A 26,249-nucleotide genomic window follows, 5' to 3' on the forward strand; every position below is an offset into this window, starting at 1 on the left:
CCTTCCTCTGACACCGCCTGATATAGAGGTCCTGGATGGCAGAAAGCTTGGCCCCGGTGATGTACTGAGCTGTACGCACTACCCTCTGTAGTGCCTTGCAGTCAGAGGCCGAGCAGTTGCCATACCAGGCAGTGATGCAACCAGTCAGGATGCTCTCGATGGTGCAGCTGTAAAACCTTTTGAGGATCTGAGTACCCATGCCAAATCTTTTTAGTCTCCTGATGGGGAATATGTGTTATCCTTCCCTCTTCACGACTGTCTTGGTGTGCTTGGACCATGTTAGTTTGTTGGTAATGTGGACACCAAGGAACTTGAAAGTCTCAACCTGCTCCACTGCAGCCCCATCGATGAGAATTGGGGGCGTGCTCCTCCTTTTCCTGAAGTCCCCAATCATCTCCTTTGTCTTGATCATGTTGAGGGAGAGGTTGTTGTCCTTGCACCACATGGTCAGGTCACTGACCTCCTAACAATAGGCTGTGTCATCATTGTTGGTGATCAGGCCTACCACTGTTGTGTCATCAGCAATCTTAATGATGTTGTTGGAGTCTTGCCTAACTGTGCAGTCATGAGTGAACAGGGAGTACAGGAGGGGACTGAGCACGCACTCCTGAGGGGCCCCCGTTTTGAGGATCAGCGTGGCGCATGTGTTGTTGCCTACCCTTACCACCTGGGACGGCCCGTCAGGAAGTCCAGGATCCAGTTGCAGAGGGAGGTGTTTAGTCCCACTATGGTATTGAACGCTGAGCTGTCGTCAATTAATAGCCTTCTCGCATAAGTGTTCTGTCACGTTCGTTGTATGGAGGAGACCAAGGCGCAGCGTGATGTGAATACATTCTTCTTATTTACTGAAACGAAGAACACTTAAACAAACTTTACAAAACAACAAAACGAACGTGAAGCTATATATAAACAAGTGCAGACACAGGCAACTAACCATAGACATACAAAACCCCTAGACAGGGCCAAAAACACATACATCACCCGTGTCACACCCTGACCTAACCAAAACAAATAAAGAAAACAAAGAATACTAAGGTCAGGGCTTGACATGTTCCTTTTGTCCAGGTGTGAAAGGTCAATAGAGTGTAATAGAGAGTGCAATAGAGATTGCATCATCTGTGGATCTGTTGGTGTGGTAGGCAAATTGGAGTGGGTCTAGGGTTTCTGGGATAATGGTGTTGATGTGAGCAATGACCAGCCTTTCAAAGCATTTCATGACTACAGACGTGAGTGCTACGGGTCGGTAGTCATTTAGGCAGGTTATCTTAGTGTTTTTGGGCACAGAGACGATGTTGGTCTGCTTGAAACATGTTGGTATTACAGACTCAGACATGGAGAGGTTGAAAATGTCAGTGAAGACACTTGCCAGTTGGTCAGCGCATGCTCGGAGTACACTTACTGGTAATCCACCTCACCCTGCGGCCTTGTGAATGTTGACCTGTTGAAAGTTCTTACTCACATCGGCTGCGGAGAGCGTGATCACACAGTCATCTGGTACAGCTGATTCTCTCATGCATGTTTCAGTGTTACTTGCCTCGGGACAAGAATCAAAGTTATTTAGCTCATCTGGTAGGCTTGTGTCACTGGACAGCTCTCGGCTGTGTTTCCCTTTGTAAGTCTTTAATAGTTTGCAAGCCCTGCCACAACCGACAAGCATCAGAGCTGGTGTAGTTCAATTCGATCTTAGTCCTGTATTGACGCTTTGCCTGTTTGATGGTTCTTTGGAGGGAATAGCGTGATTTCTTATAAGCTTCCGGGTTAGAGTCCCACTCCTTGAAAGCGGCAGCTCTACCCTTTAGCTCAGTGCGAGTGTTGCCTGTAATCCATGGCTTCTGGTTGGGTTATGTACGTACAGTCACTGTGGGGACGACATCCTTGATGCACTTATTGATAAAGCCTGTGACTGACGTGGTGTACTCCTCAATGCCATCAGAAGAATCCAGGAGCATATTCCAGTCTGTGCTAGCAAAACAGGCCTGTAGTTTAGCATCTGCTTCATCTGACCACTTTTTTATAGCCCGAGCTACTGGTGCTTCCTGCTTTAATTTTTGTTTGTAAGCAGGAATCAAGAGGATATAATAAATGGTCAGATTTTTAAGTCAAACGGATTTAAGTTTCCCTGCATTAAAGTACCCTGCCACTAGGAGCGCCAGCTCTGAAAAATATGGATGAAATCTCTCTAGGTAGATAGTGTGGTCTACAGCTTATCATGAGATACTCGAGGTTTACCTCAGGTGAGCAAAACCTCGAGACTTCCTCAGATATCGTGCACCAGCTGTTGTTTACATATATGCATAGGCCCCCGCCCCATGTCTTAACAGATTCTGCTCTTCTATCCTGCTGATAGTGTATAACCCGCCAGCTGTGTGTTCTCAATATCGTCATTGAGCCACGACTCGGTGAAACACAAGATATTACAGTTTTGAATGTCCCGTTGGTCTCCGTGAAAACTCTTTTTCCTGGTCCAGCGAATGACGGGGATCGGGGCCTGGTCGGGTGTCTGTAGTATATCCCTCCCGTCCGACTCATGGAAGAAAAACTCTTTGTCTAATCTGAGGTGAATAATCTCAGTTCTGATGTCCAGAAGCTCTTTTCAGTCATAAGAGACAGTAACAAGTTATGAACAATGCGAACAAACAAAAAAGCATGGTTGGTTAAGAGCCGATAAGACGGCAGCCATCCCCTCCGGTGCCATCACATATCAGTAGCCTAAACATCAGTATAATTGCCAAGTGGCTTTGATAAATTGTGAAACTCAGCACAAATGCAATAATGACAATTGTTGATATGACAGTAGTCAAAAATAGTAAATTATTATCAGCAAGTGCTTGTGTGAGTATTCATGCAATAGCATCAGTTGGATTTCATTTGGCTGTTATCGCTTGTCCTAACAGTTGACACACATCTTGGTAACTTTCACACACTTTGACACACTTTGACATACCTTTATTTGGTTGTCGTACGTAATAGTGTCCGGTTCTCTCTTTATTGTGTCCCCATTACCTTGTCGTTCTTCAGCACCATTGTGGAGTACAGTGGCTGTGCAGGTGCCTTATTTTGCCAGACTTGTTTTCTTTGCAAGGAACTTGTTCGCCAGTGACTGTGAAGAAATTGTCCATGGTGACGTATACTCTTGCCAACAAAGCTCCACAAACCTCATCCCCACATTCTCGTTCACTCGCTCACCTGTTTCCGGATCTGTACCTTTTGCCAGATATGAAAAGCCATTCAGCATGTACAATTACCCACTCTCTCCCTGCGTAGCCTACTCCAAGTATACCAGAAGTAGACTGATAAGAACGCTTAGATTCGGTGAACTGATATAGGGTACCTACCATTTTAAGATTAGAACTATGATTAGAATGGATCAATAGAATGGCCCGCCCTGTTCTTCATTCACAGTTGGTGATTACGTAATTATGCATCGTTCGCCTCCCCTAGCTCATCAACTCACCCCTTATTCATTTATTTAATCTGTTGTTATGAGGGTGAAATTAGTTTCGGTGTAGTTTAGGTTCAGTGGGAGGCAATTGTATTGGTGATTATGAGCTGGGCACTGCACTTTCAACTGTCTGAAGAATGAGTGGAGCAGGCCCTACTGTTGGGAGAAGGAGGGGCAATGGGGAAAACCATTTAAAAAAATGACATGCCCTTCTAAAACTGCTTATAACTCCAGTTCTGTTTGTGATATTACGATTCTAACAATGACAGTGTGTTATATAGATTTATTTAGAAAAAGCCAAGGACGGAGAGGGGGGGGGGGGGGGGTGGAGGGTAATAAAACACTTAATTCATGAGCAGTTAAAATTACTGCTTTAGCGGTTCTAGTGTTAAGAGGGTGTCTGATATGGGCGGTACCATTTTCAGAACCCGACCGGGGTCTGAGAAGTACTGGGGTACAATAAGACATTCCAATTAGTTAGTGTGTCCAATTTTTTTAGGAAAGGGAATTACTGAATTTCAGCTAAACAAAGTAACTTCAAAGAGTAGCTGGACTTCTCTCTCTTTCACCATGTCCATCACTACTCTTCAATCCAAACCGTCAGCGTAAAGCCCTCTCTCCTCCTTGTCGTGTGAAATGGATGGTTAATCTCGCCACTAAGAAGGATGGGTAACAGAACCTAACAAAATAGATGTTTAGTGGAGCAATGTGGGTAGAGAGAAATAAATTATCCCACTGTGGCAACGCAGGAGTGCATACCAGGAAAATCACTCCTGGCAAATGCCCAGGATGTGCATACAACTAATCACTGGATTTGACTTTTGCCCTTTTAAGTATGTGTCTCTCAGTCTAGGTGAAGCAGAGTTTAAAGACATTGGTGTTAATGTAAGCTAGGAGTGGACTCTCAGTGGAAATCAGTCATTGTTGTAATGATGCACTATGATGTACTGTGTCCTTGACCATCCTAACAACAGACGTGCTTCGAAAATGTAGGTACATGTGCAGTTGTGTTTTTTGTAGTTAAGAAGTGATAGTTAAAGTGATAAGGATGCAGCGATTGAGCAAGATAGTGAGGATATAATTTATTAACCACTGATGAAGGCATCTTCTTTCCCAGTCGATGTGCAACAAGGTGGATGAGGCTTGATGAGTATGTAGAGGGCAAAGAGAACGTTCACGGCAATTGAAATAGAACAGAGTCAACATGCTTTCTTCGCTGCATATGTGAGCGAAGAAAGCATGATTGAAATATTCAGGTGCAAAGCAGACAGAGAGAGTTGAGAGTCAGAGAGAGTTAAAAGAGAGAGAGGGGAGAGAGAGAAGAGAGAGAGGAGAGAGCGAGATAGTTAAGAGAGAGAGAGGTTGCAGCAGTGCCGAATTGGGAGCTTAGAGTCAGTTTGAAAAGTAGGACATTTTTCTTTATTTCCTGTCTACGATACTCTCATCCATTAGACACACAGCTGACACCGCATACAGAATGGCCTCATGGTGTCAGTGCCTTCAAGGTGTGAAAGCATGGTTCCCTCTTTACCCATCTTATTTTACCCCTCTCTCTCTGACACACACAGACACACAACCCCCTCTCTCTCTCTCTCTCTCTCTCTCTCTCTCTCTCTCTCTCTCTTTACAGCTCTCTCTCCCTCCTTCACTCTTTCAATCTCCCTCTCTCACACTCTCTCTCTTTCTCTCTCTCTCCCCTGCCTCCTGTCTCATCCATTCCCACAGCTTGCGGGCACAGGTGCCAGACACTTCCCTGCAGAAAGATGAGGGTCCCCCTCCGTTTGTTCCCCCCTTCTTTTCCCCGGCTATTGATTGGGCACTATCAGTGCTCCTCACACGTTGGAAAATGACATGAAGCGGCAGAAGGTAGCCGTGACGATGATAGGGCCGTTTCCATGGCAATCTCAAAGAATCCGGCAGAAAAGTGCCAGGGCCTGCAGAACTGTGATATAGCTAGCACTCATTTCACTTTAATTTAAAACTCTTTTGAAATAATGTTCTCTGAAAAGGAAAAAAGGAGGGGGAAATTCAATTATGAAGTAGTGGTTTCCTCTTCCTCTGCAGGCTGAAACAGGTAAATTATGAAGTAGTGGTTTCCTCTTGCTCTGCAGGCTGAAACAGGTCAATCGGTCTGCATTATTTCCATTAAGTCAATTTTTTGTCATTATACAGCACCATGTCATTTGGCTTGGTTAAGGTCACATCATGGTCACTTCAGGACCCTGAGTTCACACAAAGGTATCCAACAGTACACCTACTCAGTCCACTGTAGGCTTTTACTTTGCTATGAAAAATACTTTAATACTGTGAAAAGACCATTCACAAACCAGATCCATTCATTTTTGTATGTATTTTGACCATTGATACAGTACCAAGCCTACGTATCCTGTGCACGCTCATGGCTATGTGTGTCATCTGTTAATGTGCCATTCCAAACTGCAAAACATCCATGTATATTAGAAGTGTTTATGTGGAGGTGAGTAGAGTGAATCACTGGGCTCTATTACCCCACGCTGTAACGATCAGGGCACGGAGCCACGTCAATGTTCAACCTCTCAGCTCTGCACCAGCCTGCATCCTCTGCCCTCTAGGCTGTGTGTGTGTGTGTGTGTGTGTGTGTGTGTGTGTGTGTGTGTGTGTGTGTGTGTGTGTGTGTGTGTGTGTGTGTGTGTGTGTGTGTGTGTGTGTGTGTGTGTGTGTGTGTGTGTGTGTGTGTGTGTGTGTGTGTGTGGTGTAACTGAATCATTAAGGCGGTAAAGGTCTGACGATGTTTTGGACACTTTTGGTGTGTTGTCAGTCCAGTATTACCATTGAAAAGGTCGTTGTAAAAAGCTATTTAGCTTCTTCACCTGATATGACTATTGAAGTACAGTGTTCACAAAATGGTACCCAAACCCTAGATGAGGCTTATTGTTCATTCCGGTTGTCTGTCATGTTAAATTGAGTTATTCCATGTATCTGGCAGTTTATAATGCCTTGCTGGGGAGTATTCTACTGCTGTTTCCCCCATATACATTTAGACACAATACATACAGAACCTCAATCTGCCACATCAAATGTAGAGTTCATACATCAGAGTCTAAATGAGGCGACATCTTCAACGACAGCAATGCGGTTCAAACGCACGCAACACTGCCTCCACCTCCGCCTATCTGCTCCCAAGCTTCCCACTTCCTAGTTAGCATTTCGAGTTCTAGGAAGAGAACAATGGCAGAAAGGAAAAAGCAGGAGCACTGCCAGAACAAATTTCCAATGTCAGACACGAGCACCGGAGCCTGCCACCGACGACAATAAATCAATTTCTATTTAGATCAAGAGGATTCAAATGTAAGGGCCCTTAATGTGGGCCGGGGAACAAACAGTGGGAGCGGGTGATGAATGTGCCCAGGCACAGTGATGGGCGGGCGGACTGATAGCCCACTATCAGCGGCATCCATCTTCCTTTCTTCCTGGGTCATTTTACTGGAAGCTGTCCAACACACTCAGACAAAATGTCAAAGATACAAAGAGGCTCACTCTGTTCAGTTCTGTTGGAAATCTCCCTGTGGTGTTTGTATATTGCTAGCTAGCTGCTACTTGGCTCGCAGTGTACATTTCATACTAAACACTGTCTTTTTATGTCTGGAAACATCAATCATTGAGCATACTGTGTCTTATTAATTTTGTATCTTTCAAGTACTACAGTACTGGTTGGACAAACTCTATAGCAGGGTATGGCTGATATTCCATCTAGTAGCCTTCTTCATCAGCGTTTGCTGTGTTCTCTGCAAACATTTGACATTGTTTTTTATTTACCCACTGTTTTATCAAAGGCAGCTTCTCACACAACGATCTGTTTTGGAAAGTTAGTGTGAATGGAGCAATAATCGCCTTGAAAAGTCTTCGTAAAATCTGCCCCGGAATTTTAGTTGTTGCAGGCCTGAACATGATGTTTACCTGTGACATACTGTAAGTTACAGATTTAGCATTAGGAAGTTTAAACAATAAAGTCCAATTGTGGGTAACAATACATCAGGGATTGACTACAGACTGCGTGTTTCCATGCCTGTACCTTAAACCCCAGTTCTTTGAACAGCCCAAGGCCAAAACTAATATCTTACTGTAACGGCCTATTCAATTACCATGCACCAGGAGACAAGAGGAGGCAGAGAAATCAATTAGAATACTTTGTTATCGCAGTACTCCATCTCAAAGGAGATAGCAGATGTTATTGCCCACAGAGACTTGCCTTTGTTTGCAGGTTTCACTCCTGGCTCCACGGTGTGTGTTTACACTTGAAAGGGAGATAGATATCTCTCTTGTCTTATGGCATGATGAAATATGACGACCTTTGATACTGCAAGAGACGATAAGATGGTTCTTTCTCTCGCACTCGCGATTGTGTCTTTGGCCCCCAAAGCTCTACAGTCAGATAGAGAGAGCGTTGGTGAGAGACAGAGAGAGGATAATAGGAAAAGACAGAGGCGAGAGAGAGAGTGATAGAGGTATTACAATCTAATAAAAAAAAAATAGGCCGCAAACCTATTTCCTCTCTTTGGTATTCCTTAAGGGGCTGCTCTGCCTCTGACGGTGTGATCCTGTTCGATTTTTCTCTTCACTTTTTTTATTCTCCATGTCTTGGTCCTGGCAATTGTGTTCCTCTCTATCCTTCCCAATTTGCCTCTGTGCTACATACAGCGCGCGGATATAGCCGCCATTGCAATGTCTTAGAAAGTCACCCCTTAAAATATGCGACCTGACAAAAGCCATGATTTTGTAATAAACTACATCACAATGATGTGTTTTCTCAGAGATGTATGTCCTTGAAGGTTTGTTGGAGTCATCTTTGTTTGATGTTCATGGTTGGCAAATGAATTGTTGAATTTTAATATCCTTTGCACGTTGAATATGGCTGCTTAGAAATACCAAGCAACCTTTCTCTCTACAACACCAACCAGTTTCACAAAAAAAACGTGCAAATCCATAACCCCAAAGGACAGCAGTTTTCCTTGCTGTTAAATGTCCTTTCCTCGCCTTCCGAGCATCCGGCAGCATCTACGATGAACTCCAGACTTCTCCTCTGTTATTGAGATGTTTTCTCCCCAAAATCAATATGTAACAACCCCAATTAGACACAAATTAATAATGATCGTTGAGCGCTTCAATTAGATGCTGAGCGGAAGCCGGGGGAACTTCACAAACAGAATGCTAATTAGTGTTCCCGTGGTTACGTGCTTCTCAGAGCATTGCACACAGCTGATAATTGTATCAGCCTGTCGCACCACCACCGACAAACTTCCTGCTTCCCTTTGATTCATGTTTCTAACTTTCTTTCTTTTCTTCCTTTCTTGCAAATGCCGTCTTGCTGACAGAAACCTCAACAAAGAGAGAGAGGAGCAGCATCAGACCTAAACAGGAAGAGTCCCTTGCACAATTGGCAATAGGCAACACTGGGAGAGTGATAACTGCAAATTAGAAATTATTTCTTGTTTATACTTGTCTCCCCGCTTTTGATCAGGTCAAATTGCTCAACTTCTGAGGAAGCAGCGTGACAAGAGACATCATCGCAGCCTCAAATTGGATTTCGGAGCTCGATAGCTTTGGACTGTAAGGTTCTGTCAGCATTTTTGTCAAATTTGAGTTAATGATATTTAAAGCCTTGTTCTTTTCAATTTTGTCTACCTATATAGTACTCTAAATACCCCCAATTCATGTTGTTAAGTTCAAAAGAATACAAGATCAAAATTGCTGACACCATTCAAACCAATGAGGGTTTGAAACTGTAAAGCCACTTATCTCAGAATCATCTTTTTTGCAGATACTGTAGAACCTTATAGTCTCAAGCTCTCAATTCTGTTGCCAGGGTTTGGGCAAAGAGGCAGACTTAAGGAACATGGTTGTCATTTTTAATGAGGTAAAAAAAACTTGATTGGTTTGAAGCGTGTCCTTGTTCGATTAGTTCAACCCGTCCCTTACACGCTCCTGTCAATCAGATTGATTTTTAAAAGTCCCACCCTATCATTGTAAATCCAAAGCCACACAGACGTTGTAAAACAGAGAGAGACTCATGTCAGCTCAAATTCAATTCTCACTGATCAATACCGTACAGTGCCGGAAAGTATTTAGACCCCATACATTTTTCCACATTTTGTTACGTTACAGCCTTATTCTAATATTGATGAAATAGTTTTCCCCCTTATGAATCTACACACAATACCCCATAATGGCAAAGCAAATAGGTTTTTAGACATTTTTTCAAATTTATTACAAATAAAGAACTGATATCACATTTGCATAAGTATTCAGACCCTTTACTCAGCACTTTATTGAAGCACCGTTGGCATCAATTACAGTCCTGATTCTTCTTGGGTATGACGCTACAAGCTTGGCACACCTGTATTTGGGGAGTTTCTCCCATTCTTCTCTGCAGATCCTCTCAAGTTCTGTCAGGTTGTATGGGGACCGTTGCTGCCCAGCTATTTTCAGGTCCCTCCAGAGATGCTCGATCATGTTCATGTCCATGCTCTGGCTGGGCCACTCAAGGAAATTCAAAAACTTGTCCCGAAGCCACTCCAGCATTTTCTTGGCTGTGTGCTTAGGGTCATTGTCCTGTTGGAAGCTGAACATTCTCCCCAGTCTGGGGTCCTGAGCGCTCCGGATCAGGTTTTCATCAAGGATCTATTATGTACTTTAATGCGTTCATCTTTGCCTCAATCCTAACTAGTCTCCCAGTCCCTGCTGCTGAAAAACATCTCCACAACATGATGCTGCCACCGTGATGCTTCGCTGTAGGGATGGTGCCAGCTTTCCTCCAGACGTGAAGCTTGGCATTCGGGCCAAAGTGTTAAATCTTGGTTTCATCAGACCAGAGCTGTCATGTGCCTTTTGCTGAGGATTGGCTTCCGTCTGGCCACTACCATAAAGGCCTGATTGTTGGAGTGCTGCAGAGATGTTTGTGCTTTTGGAAGGTTCTCTCATCTCCACAGGGGAACTCTAGAGCTCTGTCAGAGTGACCACCGGGTTCTTGGTCACCTCTCTGACCAAGGTCCTTCTCTCCCTCAATTGCTCAGTTTGGCCGGGTGGCCAGATCTAGGAATAGTCTTGGTGGTTCCAAACTTCTTCCATTTAAGAATGATGGAGGCCACTGTGTTCTTGGGGACCTTCACTGCTGGAGAAATGTGTTGGTACCCTTCCCCAGATCTGTACCTCGACACAATCCTGTCTCGCAGCTCTACGGACAATTAATTCGACCTCATGACTTAATTTTTTCTCTGACATGCACTGTCAACTGTGGGACCTTATATGGACAGGTGTGTGCCTTTCCAAATAATGTCCAATCAATTGAATTTACCACAGGTGGATTCCAATCAAGTTGTAGAAACATCTCAAGGATCATCAATGGAAACAGGATGCAACTGAGCTCAATGTTGAGTCTCATTGCAAAGGGTCTGAATACTTATGTCAATAAGGTATTTCTGTTTTTAAATTTGAATATATTTGCAAACATTTCTACAAACTTGTTCTTGCTTTGTCATTATGGGGTATTGTGTGTAGATTGCTGAGGATTTTTATTTATTAAATCCGTTTAAGAAGGAGGCTGTAACGTAGCAAAATGTGGAAAAACTAAATTGGTCTGAATACTTTCCCAAGGCACTGTATATAAACTACCGTTCAAAAGATTGGGGTAACGTAGAAATGTCCTTCTTTTGCGTCTAGTTTGAGAAACAGATGCCTCCCAAGCCCTCAGCTGGCAGCTTAATTAAATATTATCCGCAAAACACCAGTCTCAACGTCAACAGTGAAGAGGCGATTCCATGATGCTGGCACAGACACTGGACAGAGGAACTCTGCCTAGAAGGCCAGCATTCCGGACTCGCCTCTTCACTGTTAACATTGAGACTGGTGTTTTGTGGGTACTATTTAATTAAGCTGCCAGTTGAGGACTTGTGAGGCATCTGTTTCTCAAACTAGACACTCTAATGCACTTGTCCACTTGCTCAGTTGTGCACCGTGGCCTCCCACTCCTCTTTCTATCCTAGTTAGAGACAGTTTGCGCTGTTCTTGAAGGGAGTAGTACACAGCGTTGTACCAGTTTCTTGGCAATTTCTCGAATGGAATAGCCTTCATTTCTCAGAACAAGAATAGACTGATGATTATCAGAAGAAAGTTATTTGTTTCTGGCCATTTTAAGCCTGTAATCGAACCCACAAATGCTGATGCTTTAGATACTGAACTAGTCTGACGAAGGCCCGTTTTATTGCTTTTTTAATCAGAACAACCATTTTCAGCTGTGCTAACATAATGCAAAAGGGTTTTCTAATGATCAATTAGCCTTTTGAAATTATACACTTAGATTAACTACCACAACGTGCCATTGGAACACAGGAGTGATGGTTGCTGATAATGGGCCTCTCTACGCCTATATAGATATACCATTAAAAATAAGTAATTTACAACATTAACAATATCTACACTGTATTTCTAATCAATTTGATGTTATTTTAATGGACGAAAAAAATTGCTTTTCTTTCAAAAACAAGGACATTTCCAAGTGACCAAACTTTTGAACGGTAGTGTACATGATGTATAATGTAAGATGATGTAATTCTGTCTGAACTCTGTTAAGACCTACTGTTCCACAGAGACATATTATACGCAATAAAAAAATATACGGTCTCATACGGTATTTCCTTCCTGAAAATAATGTCCCTACACGTTGAAACAGAGCAATAATGAAGGAAAAAAATATGAATGCGTTCATTTTTTGCAACTCTCGTCCTGATATGATTTCAATGTGAAAAATGTTCGGAGAACGCTCCTGCCTCAGTGAGGTGGAAAATTGATTAACCAGTTTAGTTATAAAGCCCGCCCATTACTGCTGAATGCACTTCTCCTGAAGATTAATTTTCATCTGTTTTCTTTTAGTCAAATCGTCAGAACACCTGCCTGGAAGCATAGCATTGCAGAGCAGGGGATATATCACCAACACTATTGCCTTTTAAGCAGGTGGAAAACACTGAAGGCAATCAACCACTAAGTCATTTTCTTTTATGGTCTTTTTTTGGTCCCAGGAAACAAGTTTGGCATAATTCTGTCTGTTTCACAGTAAAATAATAAGTACTGGAGAGATTGGAGCATGCATATGTGAGAGGGTGATTATGTTTGCTGCTTTTAGAGCAAAAAACAACAACAATAACAATATGTTAGACTTTAACTATTTTTTTTTACCCATTAAGCAAGTGGATGTATACCCAAGTCCAAACCGAGACGAGAATGCAGTACAATGAAATCCTCAGCTAGATTTATACAGCAGCTTAGTTGCTTTATACTCAAAGACACTAACACAAATAGATTTTAATAAGGTACGCGTTGTGGTGTATTGATGTTTAATAGTATTTGTGTAATTCATATCCAACAAGCAGAGCTCACACCCTCAAAACACATTCCAGAATAGAGGAAGTATTGGGTAAACATGTGGATCAAACCAAATGAAACATATGAAGGGGAGACATAGATGCAAAGAAATAAACAAGAAAGTGAAGGCATAGATAATTAGGTGAGGGTTTTACCACTGGCAAGGTAAAAAATCATGTTAATGTTTTTTAATTAATATATGTGATAGCGACGAAAGCCTGAATGGAATGAATTGAAATTGGTTCATTAACACAATAAATCCCTGTTTTCCCTCATTTAAAACAGTTAAAGTCCACATTCAATGTCCTGTATTCTAAAATTATATAAAATATTCTACATTCCAAATTCTATATTCCAAATATTCTGAAAAGTGACATGCATTCTTTCTTGAATCATGTATTAGAGGAATCAGATGATGTCCTGTGCGATGACATTAAAAGATGATAGGCTTTGCAGCCGGTGCGACACTGTCATTTCTCTCCCACCAGGACACATGGCTTCTATTAGTTGCTAACTAATCTGCATACAGTCACTGCCATATCCATTTCTCACCGTGAACACTGTGATAGACTAGGCAGATAGACAGAGGCAGGGGTCAGTGGAAATGAACATTGTCAGGATGTTTTAACATTCAATGTGGTCTAAGTTATTGACTGGACTGTAAAGAAATAGCAGTAGGCCTACAGTATAACGTATGTCTTTCTCTGCATACTCTACACACACAGCGATGACGGGGGAAGCAGGTGTGTGTGTGTGATGTTTGCGTATGCATGTTTGCCTGTGTGAGCAGTAAAGAAACACGCCGGCCTTTGAGCTAACGATCCTCCTTGACCTCTCCTCTTCTATGACCAAGGCACTAAAGCCTTCCTTTAGTGATAAGCAGGCTGTGTCCTATTGATTTGCTGTAATTCCCCTTATTGGCTCAACTGTTAATACAGTGCACTGGCTGGTGATGGATTCAGCAGTAGTGTCAGCTAAGATGTATTTGTGTGTATAACAAATAGATAACATACTGTAATTTTATCTACATAGACAAACGCACAAATCTGAATGCATGCATGAAAACACACACACACATACATACAGACAAACAAAAACGTTCAAGCATGTACACGCACAAAAAAAACGCATATTAATGAAAATAATTCATATAAATGTGTAAATATTGGAATTAACCTGTGTCGCTTGTGGTTTGCATCATCTATTTCAACCAAGGTCGGTTCTATCCCTTTCACCAATGAAACAAGACATTAACTTTTGAGCACCCCAAGGTTAGTTATACTACATATTTAAAGGCCCAATGCAGCCATGTTTATATCAATATGAAACATTTCTGGGTGTCAATTAAGTACCTTACTGTAACAAATAGCTTTTGTAGCTAAAAACTATTTCTTAAGCAATAATTTTGCAAGGACTGTCTGGGAGTGGTATACAGTGCATTCGGGAAGTATTCAGACCTGTTGACTTTTTCCACATTTTGTTACTTTACAGCCTTATTCTAAAATGTATTAAATGTTGTTTTCACTCAATCTACAAACAATAGCCCATAATGACAAAGCAAAAACGTTTTTTTCAACATTTTTACAAATGTATAAAAAATCTGAAATATCACATTTACATACGTATTCAGACCCTTTACTCAGTACTTTGTTGAAGCACTTTTGACAGCGATTACAGCCTCACGTCTTCTGGGGTATGATGCTACAAGCTTGGCACACCTGTATTTGGGGAGTTTCTCCCATTCTTCTCTGTAGATCCTCTCAAACTCTGTCAGGTTGGATGAGGAGCTCAAGTCTGAACTCTGGCTGGGCGACTCAAGGTCATTCAGAAACTTGTCCCGAAGGCACTCCTGTGTTGTCTTGGCTGTTTAGTGTTGTTATGTTGGAAGGTGAACCTTCGCCCCAGTCTGAGGTCCTCAAGCACTCTGTGGAGCACGTTTTCATCAAGGATCTCTGTACTTTTTTCCGTTCATCTTTCCCTCGAACCTGACTAGTTTCCCAGTCCCTGCCGCTGAAAAACATCCCACAACATGATACTGCCACCACCATGCTTCACTGTAGGGATGGTGCTAGGTTTCCTCCAGATGTGACACTTGGCATTCAGAACAAATAGTTAAATCTTCGTTTCATCAGACCAGACAATCTTGTTTCTCATGCTCTAAGAATGATGGAGGTCACTGTGTTCTTGGGGACATTCAATGCTGGAGAAATGTTTTCCCCAGATCTGTGTCTTGACACAATCTTGTCTTGCATCTCTACGGACAATTCCTTCAACCACATGGCTTGGTTTTTGCTCTGACATGCACTGTCAACTGTGGGACCTTATATAGACAGGTGTGTGCCTTTCCAACTCATGTCCAATCAATTTAATTTACCACAGGTGGACTCCAATCAAGTTGTTTAAACATCCCAAGGGATGAACAATGGATGCACCTGAGCTCAACTTTGAGTTTCATAGCTAAAGGTCTTAATATTAAAAGTTTTTTTTACAATTTACTGCATGGTGATGTCACCATGAAAAGCCGAAACTCCCTCTCATGCAAACCTGCTGATTAGAACGTCCTGTGTAGATTGCATTTTCAACCAACTATCAGGAAATAACACTGATCAAATTATTCCACACATTTACGGTTTTAGTTTTATCAGCTGTTGTACAATATGATACTAAACACAAAATGCAAACACATGCATTTTGACTGCACTGAGCAAAAAATACTGCGTGCGCTATCAGCGTTAGTGGACAGAGTTTAAGACCATGTAGGTCAGTCAACAAATGTAGTTATAAATGTCTGCCATTCACACGCTCTGTCTCCTTCCCATAGAGCGGACTGTATAGTCAAGAGATTGACATGGTGTGAAAATGGGAGCGGTATCTAGGCATGCTGCTGACCATAGCTCTCTCCTGTAATGTATCCAGCATGCAGTTAAAATGCCAGTCTTTCCCCTCAGGCGCGAAACAAAACCAAAGACAGGCCAGCTGAAGCAAACAGTCTCTCATGCATACAGATCAGCCTCTCTAGCCCTTACCACGTCCATCTCCTCTCTCCATTCATGAGGAGACACATGTTTTATCTGCTTTACGCCGTCACATCTGACATAGCACTTCCCCAGAAGGCAACACTGGTTTCAGTGACGTCATTATAATGTACTTTGTGAAGTCATGGTCAGGTTATATGCTGGATGTAATTAGATGGTTTGTAAACTTATTTTAAGCAACAGGAATATGATGTCTTTTCCACGACATCATGAAAAGTATGTCTTTAGGACTTGGTAATAGTATTTTGAACTGTCTTTGCAGATTCCTGCACATTAACAGAGAAAGCAGAATTAATGTTATGCTATATTTAGTCTCCAAACCTGTGCTTCTGCCAGTGACAAGAAGAAAAGTGGTCAAACCGTTTTGTTACCTGGATAAGTTACAGTTAGGCTTGTGTTGTTACATGTTTCATGACCACATTTAAAGTGATTCATGTGTTACCCTACAATTAGTGGAAGATTGCATTGAGGGGAGGGAGATGGTGACAGTTCCTGTCAGGGGTACATTGCAAGCTGGGTGGCAAGTTTGGCAGGAAGGCCTTAGCCACACTTGTTTAGGTGTTTGTGTGTGTGTGTGTGTGTGTGTGTGTGTGTGTGTGTGTGTGTGTGTGTGTGTGTGTGTGTGTGTGTAGTGACTGACTAACTACTGTTGTCACTTGAGATGTGAAGTGTCCTGCTATGACATGACAAGTGTGTGTGTGTGTGCTGAGCAAATAGTGTGGTTTCGGTTTTTGAAAAAGAATCACATTTTTTTATTTCATTTTAGATTTGTTGTTTTTTAATGGTAAATGCATTATGATGGTTCAACGCTGTAACAACACAGAATATAATAATTGATGGTAGTGAACGCCCATTCCTACTGTATCACTTATTAGGCTCTAACCATATTTATTCACATTACTTTTTTTTAAATTCAAATATTTTGGTTGTGTATATTACATATTTGTTTTTAGTACGATGTCTTTATTATTTCATTAATAAAACCCCAATGATGGTAGTTGTTGCCCATGTACTGCTTATCACTTATTAATAAACCATATAAACCAATATTTGACTTTAGTAAAATATTTCAGTTATTGTGTATATCACTTTTTATGTTATTCGATGACTTATTATTTAATTCCAAGTCATCATCTCGTTTTCGCTCAGGTAGTAGCAGCCAGCCAGTCAGCTAAAGTATCTCTGTGCTCCCTGAAGAGGCATCCTTCAGGCTGGTGGGCTAGCCTAGCTGGCTAGCTGCCTGCTGTCTGACAAAATCACTATTTCAGTAGTTCTTCAATGTAGATAAGGCATACTTTTAACACGGCTAAATAACAACTATCAATCAATTAGATGTATTGTTATGTAGAGATCATTGAGGTATAAAGAACTGGAGACTGCGTCCAAGATAATCTGATTGTTGTTTTCAAGGTAATCAACTCGCGTTCGCATACGCTGATTTATGGACCGACATCACATGCGCATTAGCACTCATTGCGCATGCACAGGGAGCAGCTCAAGCCGCGCCGACTTTCTCATTTCAGGAAAAAAAAAACATGGCAGACATTGGATAAATTAAACATTTTAATAACTTCGGCTGTGAGTGATAGAAAAAAATAGTCCTCAACGATTATTTGAACAATCGGTCTCAGCGATGTTTTCTGCACAAAGGTGACGACTAAAGTGTCTTATTAGGAATTTTCTAATCTGACTCGTCTCGATGTGGCTGTCTATGGAAATTGTTTTTCTGGGCCGGGTGTATGTTAAACTGCAGTACCGAAGCAAGACTGTAGGAGCAGTTGAAATCATGCTTCCAGACCAGAACTGGCCCCTTTGTAGAGATTTTATACATTTTTTTTTTTATTAAACAGTAAAATGAAAAACATAAACATAACAGCCAGAGGGATTCCACAAAGAAATAAGAGGAGAAAAAAACACAAATCCACATTATATCAATTCAAATACATGTTTTGGACCTTTTGTTTTACGTATACGATTTAATGACTCTAAATAGTTTTCCAAATCAGATGGAAAATGTTCCTAATAAAGTCAAGAGATTTAGGATATACTCACTTTCAATTGTGGAATCAGTGTAGTAAAATAATATGTCAAACTTAGAAATTTCAGGGATGCAACTGCTCTCTATCTCTCTCGTGTCTCTGTATTGCTCTTCCTCTCCATATTTGTCTGCTGGCCCACAGGCAGCTGTAGGTGCAATGGATTCTGGTCATTGTAGTTAAATACCAAATTTTCTGCGCTTATCTATGATGAGTTGGACAAATTCAATTAGTAATTTAAAAACTGCAAATAAACTGACATTTTGTGTGTGTGTTTCTACATGTTCGTAAGAGAGATAGAAAAACATATATGCATATGTTGCATATTGAGTATATAACATATATACCATATAAAGAAAATGGTTGATGGATGACAAGAACATATTCATGCTAGCTACATTAAAGCTATTTGTACCACTTGATGCAAATTATTGATTTATATGTTCCATTAGTAGATTGTATGCACTCGCTGAAATGACAATCATTCCCGTGATTATTATTGTGATACATAAATCATGTTTTCGACTCATTATAAACAAACCCCCCCAAAATATCCTCTCTGTGTACCACCATTGGAAAAACCTGTCTTCTAGTATTGCCTTGGGCCAAATGTATTCGACAAAAGAGTTGTGTCTGAATTTAATGGGACAGAAAAATAGCAGTTCTGATAAACGAGCACCTTTCCAGCTCTGAGGTTTTTTTCTTCTTGATACTTAACCTACACAGTTATTGGTTTTCAACCCCCTTTACACATGCAATTTCTCTTCTCGCGTTTCTTTCTACTCTCTTTATGAGGACCTGCATGAATAATTGTTACCACGTAGGGTTAGGAGGAAGTTATGAAGAGACTCCATAAGCAGGTAGTGACACATACTGGAAATCTGCTTCTCATCTGAGCAATATGGAGTCAATTGGCTGTCTTTAACAATGTTTCCCAACTCCAGTCCTCAAGAACCCCAACACTGCACATTTTTGTTGTAGCTACGGACAACTTGTCAACTAATTATTAAGCCCTCAGTGAGTTGAAGTAGGTGAGTTTGTTCGAGGCTACAACATAAATGTGTTCTGTTGGGGGTACTCGAGGAATGGAGTTGAGGAACACTGGGCCAGAGGAACACCAAGCAATCACTGAACCCAGACAGTTTCTGTTGTTTAATATTGACTCTCATTGAATACAGAGGGAGAGGAAAGAGTAGACATTACTCAGAGCACTCTTGATATTCCCGATAGTGGACTAGTTCTCTGTTTGAGATGTAGAGCACAGACAGAGATAATCAAACCCAGAGCCAAAGACCAGGAGTCCCACCACGGAATTTGAATGTCCATTAAGCTGAGATTTGCATGCAGCCAGTGCCCCACATTGGCCCATGGATAGATAGGTACAGTACACACACACACACACACACACACACACACACACACACACACACACACACACACACACACACACACACACACACACACACACACACACACACACACACACACACACACACACACACACACACACACACACACACACACACACACACACACACACACACTGTATTCTGATTCTGCCTGATAGAACCATAGATTAACAGAGGTCTGAACTCCCTGGCATTTTGTTTGTAAAGCTATTTCATTTTGAAATGCAAGAAATGTATGAATTATGCATAGACTACAATGCATGTGTCAGGTCTTAGTTAAATGTATTTTTGAAATGTAAAAATGAAGAGAATTAGATCATTGTGGGTACAAGCTTACATTAAAAACGTAGTTCCAGGACCTAATCTGATTTCCCATGTCATGCATAAGCATTACACTTTCCAGTAGTTCCTTTGGTAAAGTCACAAATGGATGGTTGGAAATAGCACCGAATGCATTGTCCTAATTTGATTCCGAGAGCCTTGTTCTATTACGGGTGGAAACATCAGTGGTTCTCATGCACCTTAAGCTCGTTAGTGTTCCCTAATTTCCTATTTTGGGAACCGTGGTGGGAGCCGCTGGTTTCCTAATGCGATCAGAGGGGAACAGAACTGCGGAAAAGCAGGGAGGATCAAAAGCTTTTCCATTAGAATATTCCCTTGTCAGTTTTGGTTTGCCATCGTGCGGGACGTGGCTGGAGACAGCGATTTGATTCCGATTCTGTCGACGGCTGAGCTGGCAGCGCATATCCACACTCAGCTTTTAGTTCTGTCTCTCTCTCTCTTTACCACATGTCCAATATTCTCTCTCTATTCCCCCCTCTCTCTTTCTCTCTGTCTCATCCTCCTCTCTCCGACTTTGTCTCACTCCTCTCTCTCCATATCTCTTTCCCTCTCACTCTGTCTCCCTCCCTTGAACACCGCTAGTTGCCCTTCTCTGCAGCAGTCCTCTCCACCCCCACCCCTCCTCTGCTTTCTATGAGGATTTGCATTAAGCTGGCCCATTTTGTTTTTTCGCCTTCTGCACCACCCACCCACCCTTTTGAACCCTCCCATCCCATTCCCACTGTGTTGTTTCATCTGAGCCTCTCTCTCTCTCTCTCTCTCTCTCTCTCTCTCTCTCTCCCCTCCTCTCACTCTGTCTGCCTGTGCACCTCCCTTCTCTCACTCATGCTCTCAGTGTTGTTGCCTGCTGTATCCAGTGAAGGATCCGATTAGGATCCCTTCTTCTCTCTTTCAGAGCAGGAGGCTGTGTTCAGGTGCTGAGTCTGAGACAGAGGGGGTGAGTGGAATCACCAGGACCCCCCCACTCCTCCCCCCCAGAGAGGAGTATGAGGCACTGAGACACACAGAAGAGAAGAGAAAAGAAAGGGGATTTATTTTCTGCCCATGGTGTCTATATTGCAGCACCTTTGGAGCGCTACAGTGGACCAGTGGCCACAGAGCAAACAGTGAGAAAGTGGTATTTATGTTAGGTGATAGATGTTTTGTTTTCAAAACAGTGGTTATTTATTCTATACGAATTTGATTGAGTGGTGATAAACCAGGTGGTTTTATTTTTCCTCCTCGTCTGTGCTGATTGTGTGTGTGTGTGTGTGTGTGTGTGTGTGTGTGTGTGTGTGTGTGTGTGTGTGTGTGTGTGTGTGTGTGTGTGTGTGTGTGTGTGTGTGTGTGTGTGTGTGTGTGTGTGTGTGTGTGTGTGTGTGTGTGTGTGTGTGTGTGTGTGTGTGTGTGAGAGAGAGAGCGAAAGGGACAAGCAGCGCTCTGCCATGTGCGACTGATAGCTGCTCGAGACACACGCAGAGTGCGCCACATCAGAGAGCGAGAGAGTGAGCGCAGCAGATACGCTCTCAGCCAGAAGAGCAGCAGCAGCTGTACACGACGACACACAAAGGTCCAGAGAGGGAGACACAGAAAGTCATCCGATTTTCCTTTCCTTCGAGGAAAAGAGAAGCGCGAGAAGGAGAAAACACTTATTTTGCTTTACCTTCGGGGCAAAGTGGCAAAGAGCGTGAAGATTGTGAGAGCAAGAAAGATACACCCAATGTACTTTCCCCTTGGACAATTTAGAACATGAGAATAGCTCTCTAATTTGAGTTTAAATTTGCTGTTCTTCTGGGAAATGCTGTAGGAGATTGAAACCTCCGATTGCTTTCCGTCAGGGCACAATGTCAGTGTAAGGGGTGTAAAAGCAATATAGAGATCCTCTGACTCCTCTCCCCCGGAACGACTCTGAGCTGGAGTGCTGTGTGTTTAGTTGAAACTGAAGCCGGACCTGAATACGGGTACAGGAGCTAAACCAAGTGGACGTGGGTTCGTAGTGGTCCTAGTATGGGGATGTGTCCATCATGAGCCTGGTCTCAGTAGAGTTTCCCCCGTGCCGTACATCTGTTGTCAGTCCTTTGGGCTTGGATCATGCTTCGTCCCTCCGGTTTCGCGCTGTCGCGGGGCTCCGGGGAAGGGGGTATGTACCACCACCCCAGTCCTCTTCGCCTGCGCCTGAGCCCCTGGATGTGGTCTCTGACTCTGGGATGTATAGCTGGGTCTGTGTGGAGCTCTTCTCCCAGGGGGAGGCAGGATAACAGCGTGGCTGCCGCAGGACCTCAGGAGCAGGCTACGTCCTATACCCACCCGGAGCATCACCTCCACGGGACGCGGCATCACTCATCTGCACCCATCTCTATCTACCGCTCACCAGCCTCTCTAAGGGGTGGCCATGGTGAGTTACACTTTTGACCTAAATTAACTTGTTCTTAAAACCTAAACCCCTAACCCTAAACTCGAACCTGCATTTCTTTACCCTAACCTTAAGCAACCAGGAACGAAATTCCCTTAAGAGTAGATTATTAATGAATCTCTCTCTGCGTAAACCACAATCTTAAAGCAGCTCTTAATAGAATGTATTGAAGGGGAAAGGGACATAAAGCAAGAGAAGCAAACACAGGGTCAAAAGAGAAAAAGACTAGAGAACAGATGGAGAAAAAACTGTACAACGAAAAAGACCCACTCTCCTCTCCTCTCTCCTGTGCTTTGCCATATTTCTGGCTCGGATTAGGGACCCAGTGCTAATAGCTGCTAATTGTAGAGAGTCTTCTTCAAAGCCATCAGGTGCATTAGCTGATTGGCAGTAATAACTCTGTGGTGTAGCTGTCCGCTGGGGAAAGGGGATGAGGAGAGGGGGGAAAAGGGGGAGAGTTTGGAGAGGAGGGAAGAGAGGGAGAGAGAAGGGTGTCAATAGGGCTTTATTGGTCCTCTGATACCATTTAATTACTGGGCTGCATAGTGCTGGTGTGTTTTGGTGGGAGCGTGTGGGAATTTATAAGTGTGCAGCTATTTTGCAATTATTCTGGACCCTTCTCTGACAGCGCCACAGCAGTTATTCCATTACAGCAAAATGCTGACTGGGGAAGAGGGTATATTCTGAGTTTGTGTGTGTGCAGGGCTAGACAATAACTTTCTTTTATCCATATAACTGATTTTACTACTTGTGTGATAGCTGAAGCAACTTGTCGACCCCCCGCTTTCATCTGGGACATTCCATTGCCTGAAGCGACATCTCTCTCTCGCTATAGCCCTCTCGCTCTCACCATCTGACCTCCAAAGCTTGATCAATTACGCCGCCTCCTCCTCCTCAGACCTCCTCATTGTCTTGGCTGGCTTGGCAATTGTTTATCCTAAAAATGTATGGACATCTTTTATTGAAACTAGTTTCTCCCCTTTTCTAAAATCCTTAGCACATAACTCAGTCGCTTCTACCCCCAAAATGGAGAAGTGTTGTTTTTTTTTGTTGCGAGGCAGCAGTAGCTGAGTGTGGAAGCCTGCGTTCAGCAACATTTTAATTACAAATTCAGCAAAGACCTTAGGTGAGACGGGAGGTGCGCTCAGGCTTAGCTTCAGAGTGTTGAGGCATGGCACGCTGTGTGGTGCTGGCGACTTTGGACTGTCTGATCCCAGCTCATTACAATAAGAGAAAAATACTCAAATCAAATCACATTTCATTTGTCACATGCGCCGAATACAACAGTGAAGTGCTTACTTAAAACTTTCTTAAAACGTACAATGCAGGTTTAAGAAAAATACCTAAAAAAATAATAAATAAAAGTAACAAATAATTAAAGGGCCGCAGTAAAAAAAAAACAATAGCAAGGTTATATACCGGGAGTACTGGTACAGACTCTACTGCAAAGGTGCGTTGCAATGGAAAAGGAGGAGGAGAAAAAAACCTCTGAGAGACTTCTGCTGGGGTTTTCTACAGCATCTGATGAGCTTGTTGTGTGTACTCTTAGAAAAAAAGGTTCTATATAGAACCCCAAAGGGTTCTTCGGATGGCCCCATAGGAGAACCCTTTGAATAAACCTTTTGGGTTCCATGTAGAACCCTTTCCACAGAGGGTTCTACATTGAACACAAAAGGGTTCTACCTGGAACCAAAAAGGGTTCTTCCTGGAACCAAAAACGGTTCTCATGTGTGGACAGCTGAAGAATCCATTTGGAACCCTTTTTCTAAGAGTATGCGTGTGTTCACCTGTGTGAGTGTAACAGGAGTTAGTCAACTGTGATGAATATTCACCAAATCACCAGTTTCCCTCATTTGTTTTTGGTTGAATCTCCTTGTATTTTGTTGGGCTCTGTGTGTGACGTCAGCGCTGCGCGCGTGAGCTCGTTCGGGGCTGTTTCCATCTGAAAGAGGTAGTAGGCTGTGTCCTCTCTGCCCTCCCATTTTTTATTTGATAAAACTCACTACATGGACATAGTAACCAATGAAAACAGTGTACTTTACTCATACAATATCAGTCAGGATTCCATGTTATAAGTTTTTTTTCCAGAAGTAATATGACGAAGCTATTTTGCTAGCAGGCTAATGTTAGCGCCTTGCTAGCGTTCAGGGTCCGGTGGCTAGCTACCGTTGGTTCAGTTTAGTTTTCATCTTCTGACAGGGGAGGGCACAGCAAATATATAGCCTGTACGACGCCCAGCCCTGATGTCCCCTTTCCTTATGCCCTGTGATTCAGGTATGGAGATTCTGTATGAAATATGTGGGTGTGTTTTGTCTATTCATGTACAGTTGAAGTCTGAAGTTTACATAGACTTAGGTTGGAGACATTAAAACTAATTTTTCATGAGGTGGGCTTGCAGGACATCTACATTGTGCATGACACAAGTAATTTTTCCAACAATTGTTTACAGACAGATTATTTCACTTATAATTCACTCTATCACAATTCCAGTGTGTCAGAAGTTGACATACACTAAGTTGACTGTGCCTTGAAACAGCTTGGAAAAGTCCAAAAAATTATGCCATGGCTTTAGACGCTTCTGATAGGCTAATTGACATAATTTGAGTCAATTGGAAGTGTACCTGTGGATGTATTTCAAGGCCTACCTTCAAACTCAGTGTCTCTTTGCTTGACATCATGGGAAAATGAAAAGAAATCAACCAAGACCTCAGCATTTTTTTTGTAGACCTCCACAAGTCTGGTTCATCTTTGGGAGCAATTTCCAAATGCCTGAAGGTACCACGGTCATCTGTACAAACAACCGTATGCAGGTATAAACACCATGGGACCACGCAGCCATCATACCGCTCAGGAAGGAGACGCGTTCTGTCTCCTCGAGATGAACGTACTTTGGTGTGAAAAGTGCAAATCAATCCCAGAACAACAGCAAAGGACCTTTTGAAGATGCTGGAGGAAACAGGTACAAAAGTATCTATATCCACAGTAAAACTAGTCCTTAATCGACATAACCTGAAAGGCCGCTTAGCAAGGAAGAAGCCACTGCTCCAAAACCGCCATAAAAAAGCCAGACTACGGTTTGTAACTGCACATGGGGACAAAGATCATACTTTTTGGAGAAATGTCCTCTGGTCTGATGAAACAAAAATGTAACTGTTTGGCCATAATGACCATCATTATGTTTGGAGGAAAAATAGGGAGGCTTGCAAGCCAAAGAACACCATCCCAATCGTGAAGCATGGGGGTGGCAGCATCATGTTGTGGGGGTGCTTTACTGCTGGAGGGACTGTCGCACTTCACAAACTAGATGGCATCATGAGGCTGGAAAATTGTGGATATATTGAAGCAACATCTCAAGACAATCAGTCAGGAAGTTAAAGCTTGGTCGCAAATGGGTCTTCCAATTGGACAATGACCCCAAGCATAATTCCAAAGTTGTAGCAAAATGGCTTAAGGACATCAAAGTCAAGGTATTGGAGTGGCTATCACAAAGCCCTGACCTTAATCCCATAGAAAATTCGTGGGCAGAACTGAAAAAGCATGTGCGAGCAAGGAGGCCTACAAACCTGACTCAGTTACACCAGCTCTGTCAGGAGGAATGGGCCAAAATTCACCCAACTTATTGTGGGAAGCTTGTGGAAGGCTACCCAAAACATTTGACCCAAGTTAAACAATTTAAAGGCAATGCTACCAAATACAAATTGAGTGTATGTAAACTTCTGACCCACTGGGAATGTGATGAAAGAAATGAAAGCTGAATAAATAATTCTCTCTACTATTATTCTGACATTTCACATTCTTAAAATAAGGTGATGATCCTAACTGACCGAAGACGGAATTTTTACAAGGATTAAATGTCAGGAATTGTGAAAAACTGAGTTTAAATGTATTTGGCTAAGGTGTATGTAAACTTCCGACTTCAACTGTATCAGATTCAATAGCCATTTGACTAATTGACTCATTAATTGAGCCTAAAGTAGTTTACATTGTTTTTTCATTGAAAGTCATTTTTAAGATAGTATTTTAATAGAAGAGTAAAATCCTAATTGAGAACGTGGTTCGTATTTATATCTGTGATTTCGTAAACACTTTTTATTCATATTGTGGGTAATTTTGAATTACATTGAGGGACTTTGTTATTGTGAAACACTATTTGAACCATTCTGTTTTTATATCACTAATTCCTATTCTGTCATCTATGTT

At 42.3% G+C, this 26,249-nt stretch overlaps 1 protein-coding gene across 1 annotated transcript in view; it reads left to right on the top strand.

Annotated features, from left to right (window-relative positions):
- The window catches only part of LOC118362807 (neurexin-3a), a gene marked incomplete at its 3' end in the record, with an annotated part of 338,958 nt that overhangs the window by 252,402 nt on the left and 60,307 nt on the right, over nucleotides 1-26,249 (top strand). The gene's annotated exons all lie outside the window — the stretch shown is intronic.

The sequence above is a fragment of the Oncorhynchus keta genome, unplaced genomic scaffold (assembly GCF_023373465.1).
Source record: "Oncorhynchus keta strain PuntledgeMale-10-30-2019 unplaced genomic scaffold, Oket_V2 Un_contig_5916_pilon_pilon, whole genome shotgun sequence".
Taxonomy (NCBI): Eukaryota; Metazoa; Chordata; class Actinopteri; order Salmoniformes; family Salmonidae; genus Oncorhynchus; species Oncorhynchus keta.